The sequence below is a fragment of the Acanthisitta chloris genome, unplaced genomic scaffold (assembly GCF_000695815.1).
Source record: "Acanthisitta chloris isolate BGI_N310 unplaced genomic scaffold, ASM69581v1 scaffold30468, whole genome shotgun sequence".
NCBI lineage: Eukaryota > Metazoa > Chordata > Aves > Passeriformes > Acanthisittidae > Acanthisitta > Acanthisitta chloris.
This window is the reverse complement of record NW_008689150.1, coordinates 3,012-13,970: the sequence shown is the minus strand read 5'-3', so window position 1 is coordinate 13,970 and position 10,959 is coordinate 3,012. Positions and strand designations below refer to the sequence as shown.

Here is a 10,959-nt window from a genome sequence, read left to right as displayed (position 1 = left end):
CTGAAACAACCACCCAAGAGAGTAAAGCCTGACTGTGTAACTCACACAGGTGACACAGAACCATTTGAATGCTCCAAAGGAAATAATTTCTAAAATCTTCCCAATTCCTGGGTTCATAACCAGTCAATCCCTTTTGCAATATGACATTTTAGTATCAGTTACTGATGATTTTGATGACTGATCTTTGATGATTTTGTATAAGGAAAAAACTCTACAACACTCTCATTAAAGCAGTAACTGATGTCACACTACCACTTGCACACCCCAAAAGACAACAGTAAGCCACTGCACATCTTACTATGAATTTTTAATTGAGTAGTATTTCTTCATAAATACCTTGCAATAGAAAGGTGAAAAAGACAAACCACAGGATTTGTTTGCTTTGTGGTTCTGGATTTACACAGCTGTTTTTTCCTAGTACCACTGAAGTAGTCATTCCAGCTAGTCAATGCTAAATAAAAACTAACCTAAAATGACAACCCAACAAAAACCTCAAAGAATGTGCAGGCCAGTAAAAGCTACAGAATATGAGAACTATAATAGAAACAGAAAGAGCTTGGGCAACTACATATTTGAATAGTAACTCCGTGCATTTAATCCTTCATCCAGTGACATGTAGCATTTGATATTGTCCAACAAGTTTCTCTCATTATTAAGAATCCAATTTATTTATATGCTCCAGACCTATTGCTTTCTTTCCAAATTAAGTTCAGACACCTCCTCTAAAATCTCAGTCACTAGTTACAGCTAGAAAGAGTTCTCCATTCCTTGCTGAATTTACTTGCTTGTCCTTAACACAAGGGCTTAAACGTGAATACCAAAAAGTATTTAATCTCATCACTCTGCAGTCTTAATCCTACTGTTAGTTTCCTCTTCACCACTGGCATAAACTATTTATTGCAGTCATTTTCTCAAGGCCCTTCACAAACCATCTTCAGTCAACTATCATAATTCATGTATGCTACTAAGCCTTCAGATAAACAGTTTGCACCTTACCCAGTGAAGCACACAGCACAAAGGACTATCCCTCCAAAAGCTGCCTCCTCCAACTGCTCTTCTGCTGGCATTGGATAACCTACTTGTGAGCTGAGACCACAGCCTGCTTTCTTGACCAGTAGTGTTTTTTCCTCTGCACCTCCACTTTAGTGATTCTAGTAAACACCTTTGTTCCCCACTTGTTGTCAGCACTGAAGAACTTCTGGACAGACTTTCCAGCTCCACAGTTGTGGTGGTACCCTATATACCCTGCATACAGTCAATGAACAAGTGAAAACGTCTACAGGAGAACAAACAACAAAACCCCAATTAAAATCAATAACAAAAAACTTAAATATTCACCTAAAGAATCAATTCATATCACTATCAACACTAAAACAGCCAAATGAATTTGTGAGCAATGAGCAATCCTTAAGCTAATGGTTCAGGAATAGCCTGTCCTTAACTACTTCAGCAACATCTGATCTCAGAGAATATGCTGCAGTCCAAAACTAGAACATTAACTGAGATGTTACATTTCTTCACAACACAGAGCCCTAAATCAATCATACCTGCACGAACTGGAAAAATTTCAATACAATACTCAAAGAAGAGCACCCCTTGGAAATGCTGCGCTACAATAATGAAATTTGGCCCGAAGTCCTAAAGGGGTCAAAGTCTCTTGTTGAAAAGGCATAGGGTGAGAGAGGACATACCTGTGCTTAACTCCATGTACAAATATAATGCCTGCAATTTACTGATCTACAATTCTGCAATTCATTTTTGAAATTATTTTCAATGCATATTTGCTGAAATTTCCTCACCAGACCTTCCATATTTTTCAGATTTCTAAAACTAGAAAAGGATTGAGATATTACAAGAGTTCTACGGAGCACTTTATTCTTTCCAAAATAAGAACCTCTCTTTCGCTTTAGTATGTATGTGTAGCAACACACATAACCCCATGGTCATTCTAGGTCTCATAGGTATGTAGGTTAGAACTTTTAGAAATGTAATTAACTGCTGCAACAACCACCTGCTGGCCCTGAATCCAAGTTATAAACAGCACAGAGAATCAACACATTTGAAAAAGAAAACATGTTACATTACTAAAATAGCTTAAATACCTGAAGCAGTTCAGTCATTTCAAAAACCGTAACATTGAAGAGGTCAGTTATGTCAACTTAAGATGAAAACTGGTTTATCAAATAAAGATAACCAAAACTGGTAAATAAGAATTCCTACATACTTTCAAAAATTAGTCCAAGAAAGTATTCAAGTAGTAAAGAAAAAAATTAGTAAAAAGGAAAAATCGTTTGTTCAGCTAAATCACAGCCTCTACCAAAAAAATTCCTCATGTTCTAGGTTTTCCAGTTACACTGTTCTGTAAGGAAGTCATTAAGAAGAAAGTTTAACCCAAATATAACTATTTTCTACAGCCTTACATGAGTCACCTCTATCTTGTACAAAAAGGAGTGCTTCAGGCAAAGGAATGAGTTTCCATAAAACCCCTACTTTCCCTAAAATCAGTAAACAGCTACCAATGAAGACCAAGGTCCAAATCTCCCACCCTGCCATGCAGTTCTAACTCCAATCCATTAGCAAGACATTAGATCTAACACAATCACATCACTGCAACTGCCAGATTGGATGAATTGCTCAGAATTAAGAAACGAGTCAGCTTCAGTTCTGTGACCTAGCTACATAAATAGGAAGAACAAACACCTCCAATGAAACTGGCGGAAAAGGAATGTTTTCATCTATGAAATGTTTATGAAGTCAAGATCGTTAAAATGACAGTCGCAACTCTTTATACTGTTAAGCACCAAAAAATTTTTTGTATTGGTGTTCTTGTTTTATGTTGCAACTTTGATACACTGATGCATCAGAGAAATAAGAAAATGGAATATTTTTCTGGCTACACTACAATACATTTCACCAAGAGCAGGAAACTAATTTAGGGCAAAGTTTTTTTGTTTTGTTTTTTAAACACAAGAGCTTCTACATGTACATGGGAACTGCTGTTCAGAACACAAGACTTCACACTGTATATCTTATCTTTCAGGTGTTAGGGCAGAGTTCTTTGAGAGATACAAGTTGGTTTTTTGTTCAAGTGTTCCCATTTCTTAAGCTGCAAACGATATTAGAAGAACTTCTGTTGTTGAAAGGCCTCAGTTTACATTAACTTTGAAAAAAGGAAATCTGACTATTCATCCTCTTCCTCACTAGTAACCTTTCATCTTGCTAATCTTGTAATTTCAGTTTTGTTAGTCTAGATGCTGTGATGGAAAGGGAAGGTAATTCTAACTAATAAACAAGCTAAGGCTCTTTAAGTGTTTTGAAATCCTTCTGTACACCAGAAACACAAAAAGGAGGAAGAATGGAGGTTTCCCTTGTATTACATTTTTTGCACTTCAAAAGCAGCATAGCAACAGAAAATGCCTGGCTCTCTTATAAATAGTTTAGAGTTTTCCTAAAGAGAGATATGCTAATTATTTAAGTCAACAAAAATATCCGGACTGCACATAAGGGCTGATTTAACATTTTAAACACTCGCAGGCCTTCAAGACACACCCCCCTCCTGACTGCTGATCTTAGACACTATAGCAACAAGTGAACATTTGTTCTGAAGGAATGTGGAGTATGCAACTGGGGGAGGGGTAGTACTATCAGCCACGAACTTATCTCCTGGTCCACTAAGTTATTATTTAACTTCAATCTTCCCTGAAACTGGAGAAAGAGCATTTTCTATCCAACATTAGCAACCTGCATTTAACAGGCAGATTACACTTTGACCATGAAGAACATAGATCAGTTTGAACTCAGCTTCCAGAGGAGGTTGGTTTTTTCCTCTTGTTCAGAGTAGTGGAAACAGCAGAATTGTTCCATGACTACAGATGAATTAAGCAGTGCTCTACCACTGAAAACCTGCAAAGCAAAACAAAACAAAACACCCAGCTCCTCTGGCTCTGGTAACAGTGTCTGAAAGTCCAAGGCTCCCCAACAAAAGCCTGCAAGATGGCAGACTCCTAGAAAACAAGAGGCTTGGGCAAAACAGATTGTGGAATCATCTGGAGTGAAATGCAAAGAATGGTATAAAGTCCTCTCTGCCAGCTGAAGTGCAATATTCCTGGGCAAAAGCATGGTTCAGTTACACCTGTCTCCCATAAACTTTGACTGTAAATCACTTTTTGGTGGATTGTTGCTTCTTTGCCTTCATTCAGGTTTCACTACTTCTTTGATGGAAACAGTTCTCTGGTGTACATCAAACTTATGCTTTCTTTGAAGAACTCCTCAAGTTTGAGGAATCGGGCACTGGACAGAAAGAGAAGTCACAGCCAGTGCGTTCTGTTCACGAGAGGGAGCACGAAGAAAGGATGTTGTAAAAGAGAGGCATGGGAAAATGACCAGAAGGTCTCTGGCTTGCTGTGGTCCTAAAGCTCTACTATGAGAAGCAGTTCATATGCATGCCTCATTTTTCCTATGAGTTTTGCCATAAAAAAAAAACAAACACAAGAAGCTGTTAAAAAAAAATCATATTAGCTGTATGTTCTTAGCAATAATTTTACTTGTTAAAAAATTTAAGCAGGTATTTACTTTGTTCTTATCCTTGTTTAAAATCCTTTGCCTCTTTTAGCTTGAAAAACTATTTCAGATTTGTGGAAGAACAGTTTCAATTTCAGATTGTCAGAACTAATATTTGGCAGTGACTACAGCTTGGAGACATGTGAAAGGGTGTACTAAGGAATTTCCGGGTCAGAAAGACTGGAAGCACGTATGACTTTGAGTATAGGAAATAGTTTTTAGGAAGCCAAGTTTAAAAGATGACTGGCAAATTCATATATTCCAAAAGCTCAGAGCTAAGGTGACCAATTAATTTGCCTCCTACAAAGTGAATTTTCTGCTTCCTGTTCTCACCACCACCACCCCAACCTTTCACATACCCCTGTCAGACTTGGCATTTGATAAAGGAGACAAAAGAATTGGTAGAGGGTTTAGCAGTGTACGCTGTGATGCCAGCATGGAGTGCCACACCAACTCAGCCTACAGCCTCACAGCCTTGTTCCATTTTAACCTCTGGCCACTCCTTTGCCAGCCACTTTCTCCCCCTTTGCTGGTATTCAGTAAAACCTTACAGTCAGCTCATGGAACTGATCTGGCTGAAAACTAGTTCTTTTCTCCTAGACTAGTTTTCAGGCAGATCTGCTCCCAAAACTGGCTTGCTACACGGTCACTGGAGAACTGCCAGAGCCAGGAAGAAGCAGTGAGATCACAGTAGCTCACACTTAAGTTTCTTCCCTAAGCTACTGTGGAAATAGACTATTAGCATGTTTAAAACAGAGCCCTAAGCATAACAAGCTTTATAAAAGGAAAACAAGTTTTAGGTACATCCTGTTGATTTTAAACAGTTACAACCGTACCAACAATTCAGCTGTTGGCAGGGAAGAAAGAAAAGGGAATTTCTGCCGGAGCACCTTTAGAAGTTACTCCTTCCTGCTGCCTTACACATGCCCAGCCTGATTTAGTCCTGGTTTCTCTGCTACTGTGGCTCACAAGGACACTTTTACTAACTCTACCAACATCCAAAGCAGCAAATACAAAGTGCCAAAATTCACCTTTTGACGCCTAATTTAGTTCAGCAAGAGGATGAACAATTTTATTACAGACCAACACATTTAAAACATGCAGTTAGTTCTTTATGGACCAAGTTTGAATAGAGCTACAAAGTACAAAAAAAGGCCTTATTTTAACAATAAATCACAGATTATTCTTCAGATAATGCAAGTATGTTATACTTTGACAGATTCTGGGAGTGACAAACATTATCAATGCACTTCAGACTATTTGTGAACATCCTCATATTTTTAATTCTGTAATATGATTTGCTAGCTACTAGACAGTTTGTTTCCCCCCCCCCCTTTTTTGTGCTAGATGGAGTAAAAGAAACAATGTGCTACACTTTACATGCATTCCTCTTTTTCCAACGATTCTCAAAGGTCACTTAATTTGCAAGCAGATTGTTTACACATTTGATAATCACTAGGTTTTCACAGTCCCCAAAAGTTACCTGCTCTGACATCACTTTCCATTCTCTCATAAAGGCTTTTTATTTAGCACACAAAATACTACTGAACAGAAGACCAGCACCATCTTCCACGAAAACTTTGAAGAAATCAGTCCAACTTTCCCCAAAACAAAACATGAAAAAAACCCCAAACATTCCTTCCAGAAACTGTTGCAAAGAAAGGTAAACACTTCATCAGATCCTTGTTTAGAGCAGTTTGCCCACCTACCAAGTATTCATAGTATAAGGTGTCATTAGACAGGTAAATACATCTAGTTTAAGGTGTATCAAAGACAGGACCTTTCTTGGGAAACATCAAAATGGGAATAAAGAACAAACAGCAAAATTACACCTAGTATTATAAATTATCATAACTTCAATCTGTAACCTTCACTGCAATAGCTAATGAACTTCAGATTTCCCTAGCAAAACAGGACAAACTGACTTTCAAGAGCACTGCCTCAGAAAAAGGACATTAATATTTTAGACTATAAGAAAATAAAGAAATATAAATCAAATGCTAAGAATACTACAGTGCCTTAATCTTACGAAAAATACAGACGGTATACATTATCAGCCTGGAAGGGCTGAAGAGAAGTCCTTCATCTTTGAGCCTCAGGCACTGTATTCAGTAGACAGCTTCTGGCTTTTAGTGCAGCATGTGATTAACACCAATCTCTGCGATGCTGAACGAAGGTTTTGAAGTCACTAGAGATTACAAGTTCCTTATTTTGAGGAAACTATTTAACTTGACACACCTTTAAAATTGTCCCACTGGGCTGAATATCTCATCCTTCAAAAATAAAGACCTGATAGGTTTCAAGTTAGGTAGCATTCCTGATTCTTTTGAAAGTATTGGTGCTACTAGAGAGAAGATGCAGATGTTCCTGACTGGACCATCCTGCTTCACCAGTATTTTCACCTCTGCTTCAGTTAAAAGAAAACCCCTAAAACAACAAAACCCAAAACCTATCAAACACTAAGAAATCAGACAAAAATCTGTGATGAAAGTTAAGAGCTCTATCCTGCTACTTTGTTATCTCAGGTACCTGGAACAAAGAGCATCTTAACATTTTATAATGAACTACAATTTACATTAGTTGAAGACAGGATGAGCTCGAGGAAAAAGGTTTCTGCTCATGAAAAGGATGCAGAATTACCCACATGAAGCACAGTATCACACTTTGAAGATTACTTCAAAGTTTGTGATAAAGTAAGCAATAATCCCCAAATTTATTCTAAAATTCAGTCAAGAAGACTATATATTAAAGTATAATTACTCCTGCACTTTTAAACCGCATGCAAATTTTACCCTGAGAGCTATTCATAAAGAAAAACAGAATTTCCCACAGTGCCAAGGGCAGACCTTACAGTATACATTATATTCCTTTAAAAAAAAAAAAGAAAAAAAGACATCACAAAACTAGTAGCTAACTATTTTTAGAGTAGGGAAACAGGAATGCTTCCCCCCTCTCTAATGCAATACAAGTAAAAGCTACTATGTACTACTTTAAAGTTAAATACTTAGTCCAAATTCCTAATCAGAAGATATTTTACTGTGTCCTAAATATTCTTTTGTGTGGTCCTTTTAAACCTGAGTAAATGAATCCCATTTGAGCCAAGACCACACAGTGCCATCATTTGCTTAAAGCAACAATAAAATTCACTGTGTGGAGTAAAAGCACAAACTAATCACCAATCTCATACATAAATACCTACTAAATAGATTCTCAACTTAGCATATCAATGCAGTAATACTACTTTTGGACTGACAGATTCTCTGCTATAGGTTTGTAAAAGGGAGGTCCTGCATGTTTTGCCCCAGAAAGTGGCTCATGTGCTTTCTATTTAACTTACATGAGGCGTAAGCATCCTTATCTTTTGGAAAGATCAGACAGCATATAGCAGCTACTCGACATCTCCTACCCTCCAAAACAACATATTATGCATGTAGAAGCCACACAGCCTCAAAATTCAAGCACATTTCCTTGCAGATGCATTAAACCTATGTTTTAGAACAAGAACTAACCTCCTCAAATCACAGGATTTACCTTAAGTATATCTCACACACTTCAAATTCTTAAGTATTTTCAATACTGTGGTCATGTTGTTAAGCCCTCAGCAGATCTCTGTGGGCATCAAACAACTTCTCAGTTCCTAAAACATTCTTTACCAAGGAAATTTACTTCTCATTTTGAGTTCTACTATCTCTGAAGAGCACAGATGGCTCCAGCCTTTAGCCTGTACTTCACTGTATGTCGTACCTTTCCAAAGAGGAGGGAAAGCTGAAAGCAGCAATTAGGTTTTCACACTCTCAACAGATAGCTGAAACATTACTATTGGAACTCAAAACACAAAGAGAAAACTCAGCAGCTTTCAAGTCATTATGTCTTAACAGTTCGTACTTTGGATGTACATTAAAACTGAAAGAACTAAACCTGGGGCACATCAAGAAAACAGAATGCCTTCAATAAAACTGAACAGCCAAATTAATGGTGTCAAGAGTTAAACAAATTACAGGTATTGATTCAACACATGCTCTCATGTCTGGCCTTCCAGGCAGAGATTGCCAGGGAGCTGGTTACACTGTCTTCTTAGCAGAAAGGAAAAATTGACTTATTTTGAGTCTCCTCAATATATTTCAATTATCTCTGACTTCATGAATACTACAAATGAAGACAACCTTTCAGTTCAAACACAGACACAATGAGAACATTACTATCCTTACTAATACCAGCCATATGGCACAATCTTGCTGATCTGGAAACTCAGCTTTAGACAGGACCAAGCGACTGATGCACTAACTGCATCAGTTGCATTTACAACCACTACAGTTTCAGCCTGTCATCAAGTAGAACTAAACAGAAAATTTCCTGTGAAACAGAACTGGATTCATTGACCTAGGTTCAAAAAACACCCAGAGCTGCTCTTTAATAACGACAGTGGTAAAGTACCTTGATCCTATGCCTCAAGCTAACAAAACGTTAGCTCCAGTGAGGTAAAAAAAGACAGCAAGAACTGAAGTGTATGAACACATGGTATTTCACTCAACACAAGAGGCAACTGCAGCTCCCTCATGTCCGAACAGGTGACACTTTTAAACTCTACAGTTATATTCAGAGAGTGTTTTGTTTGTGGGTTTGGGGTGGGTGTTTTGTTTGGTTGGTTGTTGGTTTGGGGTTTTTTAGCGGGGTTTATGTGAAGTATCATTAAGAAACATATTTCCTACTTGGTGCCAGGAAGGAGATTGCAAGTTTTTTAGATTTCAGTTTATACAACAGACATGGTTGGACAAGAGCCTGAAAATAACCAGTCATAATGCTGGGTTTACCTTTGTTGAAAGGTATCCAAAATTTATTCAGCATCATGATGAGACTACTCTAAGAAATTAAATCATACTAGCATAAGGAATGCGAAGAGAAAAAGCCTTGAAATCTACAGCACATTTCATTTATGTAATACTCCTCCTAAAAAAGATCTCAACTTGACTTGCATTAGTGCAGTAAAAAAAGTCTGTAATCACAAGGCAGTTTAGACACAGATACATGTTATAATCCAAAATACCTTAGATTTTCATTGAAGATTCACCTGATGTAGTGATGCAAAGTTAACCATGGGTGAGTAACTGCTAGGCTCTCCCATGGCAGCTCAGGTACCACAAGCAGGGCAACCAAGATCAGTCAGTATGAAATTCACGGCGTGCACCCACTGCAATCAGGCTGCAGAGCAATGCAGACCCCAGCAGGGGAACAGCCAGCCCTGGCCAACAGGGAGCCACGTGGTCAAGAGTCAACCTACTGTGTCTCAGGAGTTTAGACAAACCTGTCAGAGAGGCAACACTACGACAGTTGATGTAGAAGCTGAAGGAATAATGGCTAGAGACCTACAGCACACTCTAGGAGTGCTTACCAGGCAAATACAAACTCTCACTGATGCAAGCCTCTTGCACCACTTACATTTGCCATTTCTGAACTGCCTGAAGATGTACGCAGCATATGCACATCAAAACACTCCTCCCCTGCCTCCCCCATACCTGGCAGCAAAATTTATTTTTGGTTATTATTTCATAAACTTTAGAGTTTTACTATCCAACATCATCTACATTCAGTCAATAGATTAATGCTGTCCAAAAAGGAAGAAATTAATTTCCTATTCCTGCAATTGATTCCAACTTGGAGTAATTAACGTAACTTATTTCAGGACGGTGTTAAGTTGCAACTAGTATGAACCAGAATTTTATGTGTAAGAAGTCTGTTCAATCACCTTAGTAAGTCTTCGCTAATTTTCAGACAGACAACTGTAAACATTTCCAAAGATAAATAAGACAGAAATGCAAACCAAACTATGCAGTTTCCAGGAGGTTGTCTCCAGCCAGCAATAAGCAAGCCCAGCATTACAGAACTCACATATTATGGGTACAAAGATCAAAAAAGAACACTCCCAACTGTGGAAAAGAAACATCTCCCCTTTCAAATTAACAATCCTTTAAATGGACAACACTGTTTCACAAATTAATTCTATAATGTAGTATAAAATAAGATGACAACTCCTGTCTTCCATGCTAGTTTTCTGAATCTTCTGAGTTCAAAATTTTAAACTGAGTATCAATTAGCTGCTGCTGCATGGCAATTGGCACACTTCAGTATTTTGACTGTCCTTTCCTACAGGATGCCCATTTCAGTGTAGGTAGGCACCAGACACCTAACCTCACAAATAACTGTTCATCCTGTGTGGTCAGGAAAAACTTTGTGGACATGAAGTGTCAAGTTATTGCCCTGTTAGGAATTGTTTACACCTTTTGCCAGAGGTGTTTCAGCTGTGTGCACACTCACTTGAACACAGAGGTGACTGCAAATGCTCAGCACTCAGGACATCTTATACAAAACTGCTCTGGATGTAACCTCAGCTATTAACCTAAC

At 38.1% G+C, this 10,959-nt stretch overlaps 1 protein-coding gene across 1 annotated transcript in view; it reads right to left on the bottom strand.

The window, feature by feature from the left end:
• Nucleotides 1-10,959, bottom strand: part of ARHGAP29 (Rho GTPase activating protein 29) — a 46,100-nt gene that overhangs the window by 34,191 nt on the left and 950 nt on the right. The window lies entirely within an intron of this gene.